Source organism: Streptopelia decaocto (genome assembly GCF_964273445.1).
Source record: "Streptopelia decaocto genome assembly, chromosome: 4".
Classification (NCBI taxonomy): domain Eukaryota; kingdom Metazoa; phylum Chordata; class Aves; order Columbiformes; family Columbidae; genus Streptopelia; species Streptopelia decaocto.
In genome coordinates, this window is record NC_138658.1 from 49,968,973 (window position 1) to 49,988,333 (window position 19,361).

A 19,361-nucleotide genomic window follows, 5' to 3' on the forward strand; every position below is an offset into this window, starting at 1 on the left:
GAAAATACATATTTCTCTCAATTCTCCTTAGTTCTTGAGGTTGTTATTCCTATTTTAGACTGACTAATACTTTTATTTACAAGTTACTGTTATGGTTTGGATGGAGAAGAAAGCCCCTCTCCAGCTGCACCTTTGCTCTTGGGTGTGATGTGATGGTGCAGAGCTCTCCTGTTACTGGTGGGACTTGGACAACTCTGAGCATAGAGGGGAGCCATGAGGTGAGGGGACTTACATTCCAGTCCCGGCTCTGCTAGTGGCTTGCAGCGTGATCTTGGACAGGTCACTTCATTTCTTTTTCCTTCTGTTTCCTCTCCTAGTCCTTGTCCAAGGAACGTGCATTTTAAACCAGTAAAACAGAGAATTTATCAGGATACACGTTTGCAGGCCACATGGTGGAAAATCCTGGGAGTTCTGCTCTTCAGGAGGATACAAATAATGGTGCAAATGATTTTGTGGGTACTTCAGTTTTCAGGACAAGCAAAGATGGGATCTCCATTTGTCCCTTCTTCCCTACTGTGCTCATTCCACTCCTACCACCAGTGCTTCGTTGCACTGGGGAGAGAAGACTGTTTTGAGTTGTGTGTCCCTGGCCACCTTTGCTGATGGAGCAGCAGTTCCAATGATCTCTGTAGAATACACCACTGCAATATTCTTTGAACAATCATGTGTGATGTGAATTTAAAATGAAAGATTATTCGTGCTTGTATGGCAAAGAAAAAAGCAGCAAGAATTACAACCAGAAAGGAGATTAAAGTCTCCTTCTAAGATGGGTAATAGACTTTTTTTGAATTGTTGATTCTATTATCTTGATTTCCCCATCATATTTTTAACTGGGAAACAAACATCTGAAGGATATCAGTGATGTTTTTCTTAACACTGAATTAATTACAAACTAAGCTTTGGGGGGATGGTTCTTGGATAATTGTGGTATTTTCAGTTTTATTTTTTTGAGTATTTCCTTTATGTCAGCTATACATATTAATTTTAAAAAAACCACACAACTTTTTTGCATGCATAAGTTTATAAAAGCTTGTAATAAGGAGGTAATTTGGGACAGTGTTATTCTTGAATGAGCTGGAAATTTATGGCATAAATTAATTTTCCTTTTTGGAATGTTAATATTAAAGAGGAAATGTTAATACTACAGTAAGAAAATCCAGATGACGCTGCTATATTACTTCATATGCACTGAGAGTCTTGCTGAGGAGGAAGGGTAAACCGAAACAATGGATGGCAAGGCCTTTCCAGACAGCAGCATGGAGAGCTGCGCGCTGTGAACCACTCTTGGGTTGTCTCTGATGTGTTGGGGGTGGTTCAGCAGCAGCGGCGTGCTGGTGCTGCCGGGGCTCCCCCTGTCCCAGCTTCTGGGGCACTCGCGCTGCTGCTCCCCCGGGACCCGGCCTCTCGCCACTGCTGCAGGGCCCTGCTGAGCCCGGCACTCGAGCATTGCTTTAAACCAAAACGCAATTCCTCCCCAAAGACAGAACCAACCAAGGCCACCACTCATGTACAGCCTTTTCCTATCTGCCTTTCTGAATAAGGTGAGCAGCAATTTTCTGGAGAAAAGGAGGTCTTAACTGCAGGATTTTTGAAAAACAGACATCACGTCACACTAAAAGACCCCCTGAAATTTTCCTTCACCAATAACAGGAGAAATTACAGCTCAGCCTTGTGCTTCTAGGACTTATGCTGTGCCACTAAGGTCCATTTTCAGGGAGGTGCATTGGGCTTTACAGGGTTTTTCTGTCGCTACTTTTTGCCTTTTCAGCAGTCCAGCCAGGAGATGCTTCTCTAAGCGGTGGGTCATGCAGTAGGAATGCCCCAAACACAGCGTCCCCCAGCACCACCATGTTCCAGGACTGGTGATCTCCCTGCTCACCACTTTGTTTTACACGTGTGGGCTCAGAGCACAGTCCTGAATGGAGGCCTATTTAGAGTTTCCTTATTGTTTGAAATTTCTCAAGGCATCTTCTTGTTGGGAATAACAGCCCTGGCTGCATCAGCTTCTGGGGTTTGTCAGTCAAGACAAGCTTTTCAGGAGACGCTTTCTGCTCAGTTTCAAACCAGTCTGAATCAAATGAATGTAATTGACTGTTGCCACAGGATAAGATGAACAAGCTGATAAGATTTATTGTATCTTACAATAAATGTGTGCGTTTGCCTGGATCCTTTCAACACGGGACCTCCTTGAAATGGAAAAAAGGAAGGGGTGAGAGGGTGCTGAGGGTGGAAAATTCTGGGAAGAGGTCAAGACCTCCAGCTTGCCTGCGCTGTGTGACGTGCAGTATTGCTAGAAGACCTCGCCGCTCCGCAAAACCCCTGTTTGCTGCAGTAGTGGGTTTGTTGAAGTAACCAGCAGAGGAATCACAAGATGGTTCTTCATCTGACCAGGGTGCCACATTTTTTTCAATCGCCTGTTATGACAGGCCTCGGAAGCCTTAGAAGTTGTGTCTTATAGATAAGAGGAAGCTTGAAGCTTATTTTCCTTGAGATAAAGAAGGAATTGGGCTGACAAGCTCTCAGCGTCAGCTGGGCAGTTCTTCCTTATCTGTGCCTCTCAGCCCACAAAAAGGACTTCTGGGGGTTGGGGAAAGCTGGACTGCTCAAGACTTCATTCCTTGTGCTTTGAGGACCTTTAAGTGCACTGTTTGTCTGGTCTATCCAGGTTTACTGATGAAAGTTTTCAGCCAGAATTCAGGTTTTTTTCCTGGGTTCTCTGACACTCAGCCAAACTCAGAGTGCAGGGATCAAGAGGTTTGAGATGCCATCGCCCGTAGAATCTGGTAGCTGAAAATAACGAAATCCAGAACCCTTCATGCTTAATTTTTTGAAGACATATTTTTAATTCTTCTGGAGAAGGACTCCCTGTATTTATATTATTCTTAATATAATCTCTATTTGAGTACCGTCATTAAATCCCAAGTTTTGTGACTTTTTCCTTTGCCTGTGGAAAGACAATAAATTTGAGTGTTACCCAGATGTTGTCCAACCATCAACAGGTCTCTAAGTACTTGTATCTTCAGCTGGTTAACACAGCAAGGTAACTTAATGTCTGTAAGGAAATTCAGTGAGTACATTCAGCTAGGTTATCTTCTGACTGTTCCCTTGTTAGCCTTGCTCTCTGTTCTGCAGGTACATTCCTTGCAAGATGTAAAGGACAAATCTCTCATTGACTATCAGAAAGAGTAACTACTGATGTTTGCAGTCTGGACAGAAGGGGAAGATCTTTAGGTTTCTTAGGAGTGGTGTTTTTTTTGTCTGTCCGCAGCATTTATTTTCAAATTGACATCGTTTTCTTATTACCTTAATGCTTTTGTTTGTGAGTTTCTGTTTTTCCCCTGTGTAAGTTTGCAACTGTTTTTCTCTTGGTGTGGCCACAGTGTATTTACCTGCAGAAGTATTCAGAATTCAATAGCAGCATACAGACTCTGTCTGTTTAAGTAGACTTTATTAATCTCCAATGTGAGCTCCAATCTTTCTTGTACAATCTCCTAGTAACTGTTGCTTTGGCTGACATTGTGAGATTTTGCTAAGACTAGCTCTCAATCTGCTTGGCCAGCTGCCTTCAGGTTTGCCTTCCGAATGACCTCAACAATGAAATTTTAAAATGCAGTGCTATGCATTGGCCTTATTGCATACTGTGGAATTACTCATTTGCTGTTCAATCATAGTGCCAGAGCAGAGAGTGACTGAGTGACCTGGAGGGGTGTTTTAGTTTATCATTCTCATACTATAAAATAAGCCTGCTGTAGCTTACAACAGAGAAAAATGCACCATAATAGACTGATGAGAAGAACAAATGACAGCTGCTAATTCAGACAACGAATCAATGTTTGGGAAGGAAACAATATTATCTGTTGGCAACAGATTTGCTTGCAAGTTTTAACTATATGGCTTGGATTCTTTCATGATTCTGAGCTTTATATGAAACAGGAGTCAAAGCTTACATGGGCTACGATTTATGTGAAGTGAGCTATTCACCTGGCAGAGCTTAAAGATGCTTTTGCTCTGGAAAGTAGACAGAATCTGTGCATGGAGAAGTACTTCGTTTTTATACAGATAAATACTTAAACAACTATTGATTTTAATTTGTTTATAATTGATCCAAAAATCCAGCCTCCTCTTCTGTTATTTAGCGTGGCTAAATAATATTTAGCATGGATTCTGTTATTTAGATGGCAGATCTTTGGATTCTAACTCATAATACCTAGCTCCAGTGCTCACCTCTCTTAATGCGTCTTGTTTTCCTGAAGTGTAGCAAAGAGATTCTGAAATGGCTTTTGCTGTTTTATAGCTGCTCTCAGTTTCAAAAGTGGTTGTGAATATTGACCAAACCAAGCCAATTTTTATGCCCTGATGAACCTTGGCCAGAAATGATCCTTCGGCAGGCTCTGGGTGACTGTGCTAATCCAAATGCCACTTAATTTCCATAGATTTTGCAAGTAATTTCTAAAATTATCTTCAACTGGGAAGGATTCCCATTCACTGTAGGAGAGAAGAGTTTTATGACCTTACCTAAGTCTCTCCGTGACTGTACTACTTATTTAAATAAGCAACCAGAAAAAGAAATCCATATTGAGCCATTTTCAGTTACTGGAAACAGCCACATAACGCACACTGAATGTGTATGCTGCACGTGGGTGCTCAGGCTCCAGTTACCCTTTAGAAAAAGGAAATTGAAATGACAGAAAAAGCTGCAGGTCTTATTAGTGACAGGGGAATATGTCATGGCTTCAAACACTCTTTGCACGGGTCGGAACAGACCATCAGTGATACACTGGGTTCTGATGGTAAGGAGAGAATGTGGAGGAGGAGGGAAATTAGGTAGCACCCAACACACCTCTTATACAAGCCTTTTTTAGGAGGATGCAGTGTTAATATCGGATGACTAAAAAAAGCTATGGAAAATCCAGAGATTTTGGATTAAGACAAAATTCTGCTCTTCTTACTCATTCTGTGGTAGGCAGAAGTGTATCGGGGAGGGGCTGTGAGAAGATATCCAGAGCACAGGGTAAATATATGCAATGTAGACAAAAGTCCTTATCTTGTTCTCCATGACAGATCAACTGCAGCATGGAAATGGTTATAGAAATGAAAACCTAAGGCTGGAGCTTTATTCTTTCTGAATAGCTATCAGTTTGGTTTTGAAGGCTAGAATTGGCCATATTAGGTTTGTGTGAGATCTGAAGAAGCCAGGGCTCTAGGTTTGCATTGAAACTATGACAAATAGGCTACTTTGAAGTGAGAGAGGGACATAAGGAAGATACACAGGGCCAAGCCCTTAAGTTAGTCGAAGTTTGCTTTCACTAACATGCTAGCAGAGAATCTGGCCCTGCCTGTTCAACAACATGTCTGTAAGATGTAAGGCCTGCTTCAGATTATTTTTTTTACTATTTATTATGGGTCTCCAAGTCTCTACTTCAACACTTGTTCTCAACTCATAAAGAGAGTATCTTTGACTGTTTTTAGTGCTCTATGCCATAAGACTTCATAAGCAATGATTCTTGTGGTAACTGAGTCACTTGTGGAAAGGATTGTCTTTCCTTCTCTGATGAAGACATGTTCCTGTACATTAAGCCCTCAAAATGGACTAGTCAAGAGGTTGCTCAAGACTTTAGGCCAGCAAATGAGGGAGGGAGGTCAAAGGAGACTACCAAATATTGGCCTTGTAAATCAAAAACATTGAGGAGAGGGAATTCCTGGCATTCCATGGTATCTGAGTTTATTTTCTTACATTTCTCTAATAAGAAAAACACACTTCAGATGTGTTCTCGGTAAATGTTTTCACTTGTCTCATCTATCTTTGCTGCCAAAAGTGACCCAAAATATATTGGTTTTACATGCCTCAAGGACATGTATTGGATAACTAACCCAGTGCATCTGTAAAAGTGGACTTGGCACGCCAGTGAAATCCTTGAATGTAGATTCAATTGTCAGCACCTCATTACTAACTGTTCTTTCACTGGAATAATTTTTATTAAAATAACCTTATACAATAGCTTTAAAACACAGAACAGAATGCTCTAAAGTAATCTATTATGTTACATGTAGTATTCCCAAGTAATGCATATGTTGTAAGGATCAGACTTTATTTTTAGCGTAATTCATTTACTTTGCCCAAAAATGAAATTAAAATCCCTGACAAGTAACTCTTTACTATGTACATTTTAAAGAGCTGCTTGGCAAGAGTTTTGATATACCTTGTAGTGCACAAAATCCTACTCAGAAGCTTTCAATTAACTTGATTCATACAGAACTTGGTCTGGCATTCTGTGTAAGCTGTCCTGCAGCTTGTAGGAATGCAACATTTTACAGAACCATTTTGCTGGACCAAAAGGCAACCGGTAGAAACTCGGACAGGACTAAATTATGATTATAAATATTAGAAAGTATTAAGAAATTATTTGCGTGCACTTTTTTCGCTTCACCCCTGCAGAGTTCGGCCACTGTTAGAGGAGCAGGAGTGAATTTTGGGGTAGTGCTGGAATGATGAAGGTCTGTTTCATTACAGTGACCAAGAAGGCTGTGGCATATCTGGGAAGTTTTTGGCATCAAGCCTTCCCTTTACCTTGTGAAGTACTGTATATCCACATCTGGAAAACAGGGCGGATCAGGTCTCAATAATCAATTCTCCTTGCAACAGAAAGAATTTCAGTTTTCAGTGATTTTTCTTTCATTTGTCTTGAAGGAAGCAAACTGGCTTCATCATTCATCTGGATGGTCAGTCCTTCTGTTTCTCGCAGTCATCCAATTGCTATGGTGTGCTTGGTTGTTTATTTGGATTAGCCTGCCTGTAATTCATCTACAGATGAGTTGCCACTTCTGCTTTTGAATGGTGGTGGACAGCCCCTTTTTTTTTTTTTTTTTCCTCCACAATTTCACATGCTATTACAGCTTATGCATTTTACTCTTCTGTAGGCTCTCCTTTGAGAAATCTTTGAAGACTTCCAAAGAACGTATCACTGAGGTGGGAGCAGAAGGCGAGGAAGGAGCACTGCTAGACCGGGTCCCATGCTGAGTCAGTGCAGAGGAGCTTAGTCCTGAAGAGCTGGCAAGGAAAGAGAATGCTGTTGTGCATTTGGAACTGAGACTTGTTTTTGCAAGTCCCAGTGCGATGCATAACTATCCACTGAATGACTGCCCCAGTGCCTTCATAATTGTTTAAGAGCTACTGTTTGAATAATGGGAAAGTTGAGCTAAATATTCTGTGGCCTGTAATAAAGGCTCTTCTGCGGAGACAGCTGGTGTGGAACTAATGTAGAAGGGAGGTAATCCTACCAGCTGGTTAATGGTTGAAAATGGTAACAGAATGTATTATGTGTTGTTCAACAGCAAAATTTGAAAAAGAAACAGACAGGGTTTAGAGAAAAGATAGAGTTAAAATGTTTTGAGGTGTGCTGACCACATCTTACAGCTAGAACTCTTTGACTAGTTGACAGTTAATCTGTTTTTCTCTTTGCACAGGACATATTCAAAATCACATCTGTATATAAGATGGAGCTTAGTGGGATTTAGTAATTGAAGGATTACTAAGACCTAAACGTCAGTCAGCCTCTATCAAAATCAGTCCTACCTTTCAGAGATGCATCTTGCTTGCTCTCTCTCTCAGTAATCTGCCAGATCCCTCTGCTTAGGGTATCACCAGAAAGGCTTAAAATGACCAAACTTTGTGTTTGGTAAGCACACTTGTATTAGATCAAAAAGAAGAATCCTTAAAAAAGATTAATAGAATCCCTGGTTTATTGGTACACTTGACTTCCAGTAAAGTTTTTGAGATAATCCAAGTTTTAAAAGAGACACCCTGAAATTCATGTATCTTAAGACAACCAACAGCATTTGGTTCCAGGATAATAATCTTGTAAGATTATAGACTTCAGAGGTTCTTGAAGTTGATAAGTAACCATCATAAAAGGACTTCAGGCAAAGATGATGATCTGTTTCTTGTTGGTGTAATTTCCAGGCATGCTTCTGTTTCAGGGCTGTTTGTATGACTAGTGCTTCCCTTTCACTCGTGCTTCAGCCTGGTGAGCAGCAACAGGACTGCACAGATTCCTTTCCCTACACCCCTCACCTTCCTGAAAGTGCCTTTGTTTCCTGGAGACTTGCCTCAGGGTAACATCTTCCAGCATTAGCATTATGACAAAAACATATTGCATGTTGCACAGTAGTCATATAATGGTGTGAAACATCACTGGCAGTCAGTTTTGTAGAATGTGAATAGAGCTGGCTTCAGAAATGTATTTAGGGAAAGCCTGGTCGTTTGCCACCCATTTCATGCTCGTGCTGTGGCTTCTTCCAGTAGTTCAGCAAAGGCAGCCTCACTTGTTTAGAGGAACTCTTTTCCTGACAAAACATTTGATAGCTGTTGAAGAAATAATCTTGTAGCAGTATCAGCCACCATATGAAATTGCAAAGCTAAGTCTGTTTGCTTGCATGACTCCCTGTGTGTGTGCATTGCAGTGTTATTTTGAATTAAAATTTCCTAAAGTGAATAGGAGCTTTAGTGTAATGGCCAGTAACTCAATTCAGACTTCTAATAATTTTATAGTTTGCAGACAACAAAGTGTTACGGAATTAAGCACTAGTTCTCATTTTCACAGGGTGGTTTGGAGAAGATGTAGGGTCCTGGTTTAAGCCTCTTCTGCTTGTTCAGCTTATTTTACAGATTTTGATGTACTGCACTTGGATGTCACAGCACCTGTAAGGGATGACAGTTTATATATATATTTTTTTCCCCTCTGATGTTGCAAATAGAGATGATATGGTTTATATGCATGTATAGCTTTGTTGGTGTTGGCATGGCTCATCTGCAGAAGGATAACTATGTGAGAGGTAAATTAATTCAGAGATTTGCGTGATGTTTGGCCCACAAGAAGACCTGACCCCTCTTGGTCTTGAGGTTAGTTGCATTTGCAAGGCTTTTGTGTGTTCTTAGTGCTGCTGGTCACAAGCTTATACATGTAATACAACACATCACTGCTGTAGTTTAACAGCTACAATCAATGTAGACTTAGGGGGTTTATGTTGCTTGTGGCAGTGGTAAGATACAGTATTACAGTATTTTGGGTATATTTTTATTCCATCTATGGAATGTTTGAATATTTTCTACTCATTTTGTTCTGATTACATAGCATTTTCGAGAAAGCCACAGTTGGTAAATTTCAAAATTGCTCTGTAAAAGGAATTACTAGTCTTTCTGTAAATCCTCCAAATTAAGAAATCAGGCTCAATAGCTATATGGCATTTATCTTCTTATATCTTCTATTACTAAGAAAGAAGAAAAGATGTGGTATAAGGAAATTGCCTTAATGTTTCACAGCATACAATCCAGTTGAATACTCAATATTCTATTGCTTCCTTATGTTTCACCTTTGGTTGACCTTGAAGTTTACAGGTTACAGTGGATATTAATGATCTTGGGAACAGCTAAAATAAACAGAACAAGAAGGAGATGAGAACCCATAGCTCCGCAAACTATTTGTTGGACCATGTAGTTTTGTTTTTAACACAGGAAAATGCTGTTTTGGCTGTTTATAATCAGATGAAACACTGTAGAAATGTCATCTATCTAAAGGATTATTCAATGTGACCATATCAGTTTAAATATAAGTGTAGTAAATTCTATTGAAAAAAACCTCTGAATGTTTTCTAAGAACTTTTTCACTAAGAAGCTGTTCTAATATTAAGCTGATACAGAAATTCTGCATTACTAGTCTATGTAAATGGAATAGAATAAGAGGATTTATAAATTAATTTTCTTTTCAGATACAGTGTGTGCGTGCATGTGTTTGTGCTGACTTTCGTTATGGTAAAATACAGTCCACAGATTACTTTTCTGCTGTCTTGAATTATTTTTCTGTTTTGGTTTAATGCACACTAATGTCATTAGTTTACACTATTACTCTTTGATACTGGAAGCGGCAATGAGTGGAGTTGCATTATTTTTCCATAACATCATTCTGTGCGCAGCTGTGTTGTCTCATGTATGCGGTTATTAGCGAGTAAAGTTGTTCTGTGTCATGGATGCTGAACTGTGTATGTTAAACTTTTTGGCTTTCTGAAGCCAAGAAACTTCTTGTATGTGTATCACAGCATATATGTATATAAATATGTCTATATTTAGATCAACGTGAAACAGGACTGTGGTTAAGATGCTTGTCCTTACAAGTTTACATGATGTTTGGGTTGAGGAAATGTTCGATAAAACTTAAGATGGTGGGTTTGGCAAATGACGAACCTGCTTCAAATGGTGATTGACCACAGTCATCAAACTTGCATACATATTCTGTTTTGTAAGTATGGCCATCTGTAAAGTAGATACATGAACGAGCCAGAAAAGTTAAGTTTCTCTTTTATTTTTTATTTAAAAATAAAAAGGGTAAAACATTGAATGCAATGTTACCATTCACTTTTGTTGGGAGGATTTTTTTCTTTTCAATCAGTTCCTGATGTGAACTGAATCCTTGCCAACCTTTTAATAATTAAATCTTAAATTTATTGTAATTCAGTTCACCTGTGGGACCAAAAATATGTCAAATTTTAAGAGTGTGATTTACTGTCTATCATCTGTGGAGAGGGGGAAAGGAATTGAGCCCCAAGCAAAGAGCTGTAGGTAAACAGAGCAGTTGTAGGGCAGTTTGGGGTTGCCATGCTGGTTGTGTTTGTAAGAACCTCCTGAATTGTTTGGTTTTAAGTTCTCCCATGCTCCACTGATAACAGGGAGCATATTTCTTCCCGGTTTGCAGTATAGTGGTCGTGGTTTTATTGGAACACAGTAGTTCATATGAGACATAGTGGTTTTGCAACTTAAAATTATGATGTTGTTTTAAAAGCTGTTTTGAGATAATTATTTCACAATTCCTATCTGTCTGAATTGAGCTCGTGATTTTGTATATTCTCAGCATTTTTTAGACTTTTGCTACTATGTCCATGAAAATCTTATCCCATGCTTTGTATGCTTCATTATAAGATGAACCAAAACTTACTCTCTCATGGCACTCAGTAGTAAATTCAAAGAATACTTTCCTATTCCTGTTGGTTTTAAGATTCAGCAGACATGACCAATGATTATTTTCTCTTCTCCTAAGAGTAGTTAACAGCTTGTTTTACCATCCTGCATCTGAAAACATTTGCAAAATTTAAGTTAACTTGGCCAGATGTACAGCATTGCCCTGGTGACTTGGTATCTGTAGGTATGGCAATCTAAAAATAATAGCTTGAATATAATAACTTGCCTATAATAACTGTTCCTTCTCTTACCACTGTGTTTTAACCAACTTTGCCCTGTTGCCCTAGACAGCATACACTTCATTTGTGAGCTGGAGTTTTCAAAGAATAACCCGTGTACTGTGCCCATTTGTTTGATGGCCATGTTGAGTCAGCTGCATGTGAAATCAGCAACGAGGAAAATTTTATCTGTATTCTAATCCTTGCTAAGGTCAAAACAGAGGTGAGGAGGCAAAGAATTATGGAATTTTTGACTTTTAGTGGCAAACAATGTCTTTTTATGAGCAGGTCTACTGTATTAGTCCAATTAATACTGTACTTTCTTGTGTACGTATATATTGAACAACATCAGTGAACTGGCCAATAAACTCCTGATAAAAATGTTGCTTCTAACACTTGATGCTTACAAAAATTTCACATAGTCCAGAGGGGAATCTATTGTAAAACTTTGTGGCTAGTCATCAGCTCCCATTTTTGGTCTTACACTTTAGCTTTGCCAGCTGCAAGCTCATTTACCACACCTTGAATATTATCTCAAAATTGCTTTTTAAATGCCTAGCAGCTTCTTTTTTTATCTGCCTGCTGGTTTAAAGTAAGGGCTTTAAAATTACTTGGTGGCAAAAGGCTGTTAAGAATCTAGTGTATTTTTAATGATTTTTTTTTTTGCTGTATCTTTAAAATGGCCTTTTTTAAAAAATAAAAATCTATGCTGCTTGTGTCTTGCAGAAAAGTAGTCTAGTTGTATAAATTGATGATGAAGTTTACTAACATCTAATAAATAATAATTTGGTCATATAGGGCTATGTTCCCTGTAGGAGTGCTTTAAAAGTACAGGAACATTTATATACTAGGAAATGTTCCTAGTTTGGACATAGTAAATAGCAAAGTATATCACATAGGCAAGGCCTCTAGTTTTCTTTTTTTGGGGTAAGTTTAATAGTTTACAGAGCTAACAATATAGAGAATTATCTTATGTGACCCTTCCTGTTGTAGGATTGATTTACTGTTTGCTAAAATATCTCACGAAGTACTTGAATATTTTCTGAACTTTGCAGTGCACTTTAATTGACAGATTAATTTCTCATAGCTTCTTCCATCAATTATTGTAATGTGATTATTGCTTTAAAATTGCTGTTTGCAGTGTAGAAAAATGCAAATCTCAAAACCTTGTGCACTGTTGAGGCAGAGAAGTTGGTGTTTTAATAGCACTCCCCATGACCTTTAGCGAATCAATTGTTTTATCAATCAAATTATGCTAGTAAGAGTTAATTAATTAACTTGATCTTGATGTGACACAGCCTTCCTGGAGTATAGACAGAAAGGAGGGAGAGGAAAGAAGGGTCTGTATAAACACCACATGCAAAGGCTGAAGCTATCAGCCTGCCATTAGCCCTTTATCTAAGTGGCTTTTGGCATATAAATCAAACAATAACCTCTCTGTTTTGACTTGGTGCCAAAGTACACAGCCACAGTTGAGTCTAGAGCAGATTACACCCACCAAGTGGCTTGAGGGCTTGCAGTGAAACTGGGAAATAACGGTTAAATTATTCAGGAACACATTTATGTTGGCTGTCGGACTCTTTTGGTTTTTTTTGTAGTACCATTTGCATGTTCTAATCACAAAAACCAATACACAGAGGACATACATCTAAGTGAGGATGTGAGAATAAGGTTCTTACCTGAATGGCTGCAAAGAGCTTGTTTTTTAAAAAGTTTTGTGTGTTTTGCCATGTTGCAATATTTTTAGTAATCTGTGGTGAGGATACTAATATCCAATGTTCCGTCTGCGGTTTTCTGCAAGTACCATACCAAGATGACAGTAGCTTTCTGTTTACTTTTTTTTCTACAGTTAGGATGGATTAGGAGGTAGTTCAAGTTCCTACTGTCTACAAGGCGTATTCAAGTAGGCTGAGCAGATTGGCCCACCGTACCAAATGTCCAACAGCAGAATTACAGTCCGCCATTATAAAGCTTAAAAAAGTTGTCCTTTTACTCTCTTAGAAGTAAAAAGTGTTAGTCCATCCTGGGGTTGTGCAATTTATATTTACCTGAAAATAAACGTTTTTGGATTTTTGTGTTTTTCTTTGAAGAGAGTATTGCCGCATCTTAAGCTGAACACACATGGGCCAGCCTGCTGAGTGCACACACTTGGGACGCCCGCGAATATGCGGCAGCATGACAGACTGAAGCCCTGGAAATACTGACAGCTGTTTCTGTATGGAAAAGTTTTGATAAATTGCATTAGAGCCTTTTGGTCACTTTCAGAAGGGTGAAACGAAGAGCAGCTTCTTTCTCTGAGCCCAGCTCTGTCTGGGCAGCGTGGTGTCACAGAGCTCAGCTCTCTCCATCCCTGCAGCATCCCCACAGCATCCCTGCCATGCGGAGCAGAGGTTGTTCAGGCAGACCGGTTCCACGAGTCGCTGTTGGTTGTCAGGGACGTGGCTGTCCCCCCGAGTTGTCAGGCTGGTCTCCAGGAATGCGCGGTATATCCGCTGTAGCCTTGGTGTGGCCCCCGTGCTCTCCGAAAGAGCCAGGGGATGGGAGGAGGGGGGATGTCCCTCGGTACGTGGCCCCTCGCTGCAGGCTCATAGCCAAATCATTGCGTCTTATCGCAGGCTTGTGCTTCTCTTCAGTTTGACGGTATTTGGATGACATATTGCCAGCAATGGATTTGTCCTTTGTAGTAATGGTCTTCTCAGCACCCTGCTGTTGTTTTCTGAAGTGCTATGCACTTAGTGTGGATGTTGTGTCTTCTTAAAATGAATGTGAGTTATTGCAAAGGATACATTGGCAGCACGCTTACTGTTTTTTTTTAGCAGTCACTCAGTTTTGGGCAGCTTTGTGGTATTAATGGAGCTCCAATTTAATCTTTACTGAATTTTTTCCTCCTCCCTTCCTCTTGCAAAAATATACATGCACAGCTGAGCTGTAAAGCTATATTGACATAAGGTGAAAGTTTTGCTGATATGATAACCACAGAATCTGTCTCATCTTGAGACTCACAATTTTCCTTCTGATTTTTTTTTAACTGTAAAAGTACAAACACAACTATTTTGTTATGCTGAAATGCTGCCATTTCAGCTGGTTAATTTTTGAAGCCCACTCACTGTTGATTTCTGTCACTTATTCAGATCCTATGTCAGCAAGTTGCTCTTTGAAATCCATGTCCTTTGCCAGGTATAGAAATAACCATATTCACTTACTCTTCCTTCATTAACATCTTGCTTGTATGAAGTCCTCCACCTGGTTACTTGCCATTTCTGATGTAGGCTGTGCTTTCACGTGACCCCAAGCAGTTTAAAACCAAAACAGAACTGTACAAAGTAATCCTTTTGTTTCTTGATTGGAGCTGTAGTAGATCTGGGAAGGAAACTCAATGTAGATACTGACCTCTCAATTTGGCCTTTGAAAAGGTAATCGAAGAGACTCTTGACCTATTATTAGCCTGAGGCCACAGAAAAGGTTGCATGAAACTTAAATAAAGAGTTTATTATAGCAGTGTTTTATAAGGAGAAAATAGGATGACCTGAATTTGTCCTGTTAGGCAACTTAGTCTAGGCAAAAATCCAGTAATAGATAATGTACCTGTCAATTTATTTTATCCTCCTTGACTGGAAATTAGATCATTTGAAAATAATTTGCAATAGCTTGCCAGAGACTACAGGTGTGGTTGATAATTTTGGTGATGATGGTATGCTGCTTGGACAAGAGCGTTTGACTTGTTTTCATTTTGTTAATTATACAGGCTGATTGAAGAAATACATTGCTTAGCTAATATTATCCATGCTAAGGAGGTTAAGAATGGCCTATTGGTAGATCTGAAAATGTAATGGTAAATGGGGACCTCTTAGTCATTGAGTTGACATATTTTCTAGTATGGGTTTATGGCTTTTTTGACCTTTTGATCTTACACTAGTGACCTGGAAGACCATATTTTAGTAATTTATCAGTAACGGAGAAGATGTGGAGCTGTAAGGAAGTATATTTCTGTATGAGTGGTGTGAAGCAAGAGACAAATTGTTTCAGCCAAGTCTAAAATTGTGGTGTTGTGCATTGTACACCCAAGTGTCCTAAGTGCCCCCAGGTTTCTGTCTTTGCCTTTAGGTTTGTGTCTACTCCAAGAGTTTGTTCTCCGTTGACTAGCACTTGATTTCACCTATTTCCAGACTACTGACTTCTGGTTGGTAACAGCATATACCAGTGCCACCAGCCTCCCACTGTTCTCCCTAAATGTGTTTAAAATGAGTAGCTTTTAGACTAAGCCTACAGATGATCACAGGTGGGGCATTTTCTGTCTGTTAGATAACCTTGGCGGTAGTATCCTTGCAGGACTGGATCAGACCAGATCAAGAGAATAAGTTACAATTATTTTAACAGATACAAGGTTAGGCATTTGATTATCAACTCATAAATGTCTAGATCAAACAAAATAGTTGAGGGATCTGAGCTGTGCTTACAAATGACCGACTTTTTCCTATCTGACTCAATGCATAGTCCCACATGGAACATGTTGCCACAGCTGAAAGGGAATGAGAACAAGTTCTCCCACAGTGAGTGTTGCTGAAGCTGCTCACCAAACTGCACCCATACTTTTTCTCAAGGGTTTGGCTTTTTCATCCTGTCATCTTGGTGCCAGTGAACAGCAGATTTCATTGAGCAGTCTGTCCTTTGGGTATTGTAAATTTGGGAAGCCAGCTAGTTAGCCAGTTCACAGCTAACCTGTTCTATTCTTGATTTTTGTATTTATTTTTCGGTCTCTCCTATCTTTAATTAAAGAAAGAGTGCCTCTGGAGGCTGCAAGTCAGGGCTGCTTTGAACCGCTTGCAGCTGTCCTTGGTCAGCATAGAAAATCCCAGTCTTTCTGACCTGCTTCTCATCAGCACCCATTTCCTTGCACTACTGCCAGCTGGTGTCTCATTTCAGGATTCATATAGATTATCTGTTTGATGACTGATCCTTTTTTGCTCTTTGTCTTCACAGTTCAGTTTTGAAAACTGGCATGCAAGTACCAGAAGTAGGGAAGATGCATCTTTCAGCTGTCTAGATTTCTCCCTCTTCCTTTATAACCTTTGTTGTTGTTGTTTTAAAGTCCAAATTATATGCAGGTAAATTTTAAATAGTCTTGGAACAGAGAATGGCTCATGAAAAATATGCAACATTTATGTGTGAAGGAGGAAATTTGCAATTATCAAATGTCTGTCAAAAACCTTGCTTTATGTATGTCGAATGGTATGGCTGTGTCTAACGGGGCTTTTCAAAGACTTCAACCTTATCTCTGGACGTAACGTAATGTTTTTGTTTAATGACCTTCTAATTTGTCTACCAGATAACTGCTACGCTTATTTTTATTATGTTCTGTTTTCTGAGATGGCTGGTTCATTAGGTACTATGACCATGATGATAAAAGGCAGGACAGGGTATCAAAACCTGTGAGCAAAACTCTAAGCTTGTTGGTGAAACTGGTGAACGGTAGAAGCCCCTGACTTTTAGTGCTTTATCAGGCTTGCTGTGCCCCTGCAAAACATTTTGTTACAGAGATATGCACAGAAGTGCGCACTGAATTTTTTACCTATTGTCGTGACATTTATTTGGAAGAGTGATTTAGAGTTCCTGACCTGTATTGTAGTGTAACTGTACAGAGTTTATTTTTTCTTAAGCAAAACAACATGATTCAGACAATATCTTTAAATATTTTGTAATGCATAAAATATTTTTAAAAAATCTACTTAGTTTCAGAAAACTACTGCAGCAGTTCACTAGGTAACATGTAAACCAAATAAATAGTCTTTGGGAAGTCAAGGAATGCAAGAGGAAGCAGGAATTTGAATTGGGGTACTGGATCCCATACAAATCACTGATTACAGCACCAGTGTCATCAGATTAGAGCATTTGGACCAAAGCAGAGGAACTGCAGATGGGAAAAAGAGGAGGGGAAGGGCACTGTGACAGGAGCTGGAAGGCAGTCACAGACAAATGTCTCACCACAAGGGGAAGATAAGATAATATTGTTTCCGAGTGTTAGAAATCTCTAAAAGGAAAATGTTGTGGTAACTTCTCGGATCAGGCAAGAGGCAACACCAGAACTCTGTGCTGCATCCTACTGACTCATTCCCAGCAGCCATTCCTGTCCTGTCATTGATGTCCTGTTCAAAGCAAAATCCCTTCTCTAAAGATGTATTAGATGGGGAACGGGAAAAGTGTTTTCAGCAGAAAACATACAACTACTTTTATTGCTCTTCTTCTCTATTATAATTTCAAAAAAAATGGCTGAATGTGGGAACTGTTGCTTTCTGTGGATTGACCTAGTCAGTTGGCTATGTATGGGAGCTATTAAGATATATTGATCTCAGCCAGTTTGTGTGTTGTTCTATATATCATAGCTCAACCACTAGGTATTCTGCAAAGCAGTGGGAAGAAAAATGCCTACAGAAACTCAGTAGATTACACAGAGATCCAAGCATACAGGAGTGTGGTTGCCCCCCAACTGCTTTTTGGCTGTACCACAGTTGTTTCACTTTTTGCTAATTTTTGTGTGCTAAAGAAACCTTCAGGGATTGTGCAAATTTAGGTCCTTGGGATTAAAGAAAAACTACAATGGCTAAAGGAGGAAGAGCTTACAAAGCAGAAAGCAAACCTCCCCTCGCCATTTTTTTTAGTGCATTAGTATGACTTCTTTTGTTTGTTTTAAAATAATTAGTTTGTTATTTTAAAGAGTTTTTTATTGTTTAAACTAGTAGCAAGAAGAAGTACCAGTTGAAACAGGGACTTGTAGCCTTGATTACACAAGCATAGCATACATTGCTTTCAAAGACTGTGCAATCCAAATTGACAGGACTTAGTGTGGCGAGAGAGCAGCAAGCAAGGACAGAGGGCAGAAAAATGGTGCAACCTTATCACGTACATTCTGACTTTTACTGAGGTCTATAGATGCTTTTGGGATGATTTTTCTACACTTACTATTTGCTAGATTTCTTTATAAAGTATGGAAGTGAGAAAGATGAGACTACAAAAAACAGTGCAAAATTTGGGAGACTTATTTTAGTTTCCTTGTGTTGTTTGTTTTGCTTTGTTTGAAAGTCTTAGCTCCTGGTGTCTGTGTTCATGCAAGACTCTGCTTAGATTTATGATGACAAAAAGAATTGGGAAAATAAGAACAGGTTAAAATCTTAGAAAACAGAATTTAACTTTTCTTCCAAATAGGAAAAAAAAAAGGTGTTTTTGTAACTAGCTTCCTGATGGTTTAGGCCTGATTCCTGATCTCTATACATTTTTATTTGGAGCTGCATGTTTAGGAAGGGATTAGTTAACAGGAAAGCAGTGCCCTCTTGCAATCCAAACGTCAGGTGTGCTTGTAAATGACAGTGAGACACACCCTGGGAATGTGATGTGAACAGGATCAACAGGCTGCATTTAAAAGTGATGCTGGGTGGGTAGGACTGAATCATAATAATTGAGTAGATAGCCTGTAAAAATAGCATACCCAAAGATCCATTACTTAAGGGAGACTGTGTTGAAGCATCTGTTAATAGTTGCTTTGGGAATCTCTTTCTTATTTCTTGCACTGTCATACATTATAAATCGCTGCGGTTTTTCTCATGAGGAATCCCCTTGGAGCTGCTGCCCACGAGCAGCGTGCAGCATCAGTGCTCAGGTCGCGCTTGGCGATGGAGAAGAAGGAGCTGCTGCAGATGTGCTTGGCAGCTTTGGGATGTTTTGGGATGCTGCCTCCTCCCTCCGACACCAGGGGAAGGCTGAGTTGCACTGTGTGAAAGAGAAATGGAAGGACCGTGTCACGTAATCTGACTTTTGCTTCCTTAAAGCATGGCAATAGGATGAAATTTGCTCTTCCTATATGTTTGTGATTTGTTCAGAAGAAAGGGCACTCAACCTTCTTCCCACGGTCCTTTTACTCACACAGGCTTTGACAGAGGATGTGGGTTCCTGGGATAACAGGAGTGGGGCTTTACAATCCTTTTACCTGGTTTGGGAGATTGCAGAGGTTTGCTAAATACAGCCCTGCTGTTGCAGCAGACCGTAAGCACAGCTGCTCTGTAATGGGTATCAAATGATTTGCTGGGGCTTTTTTATTTTCTGTGAAACAAAGCTTGTTTTGGCATGTTTATAAGTATGTTGTA

At 39.5% G+C, this 19,361-nt stretch overlaps 1 protein-coding gene across 3 annotated transcripts in view; it reads left to right on the forward strand.

Annotated features, from left to right (window-relative positions):
- The window catches only part of SCFD2 (sec1 family domain containing 2), a 203,042-nt gene that overhangs the window by 14,573 nt on the left and 169,108 nt on the right, over positions 1–19,361 (forward strand). The window lies entirely within an intron of this gene.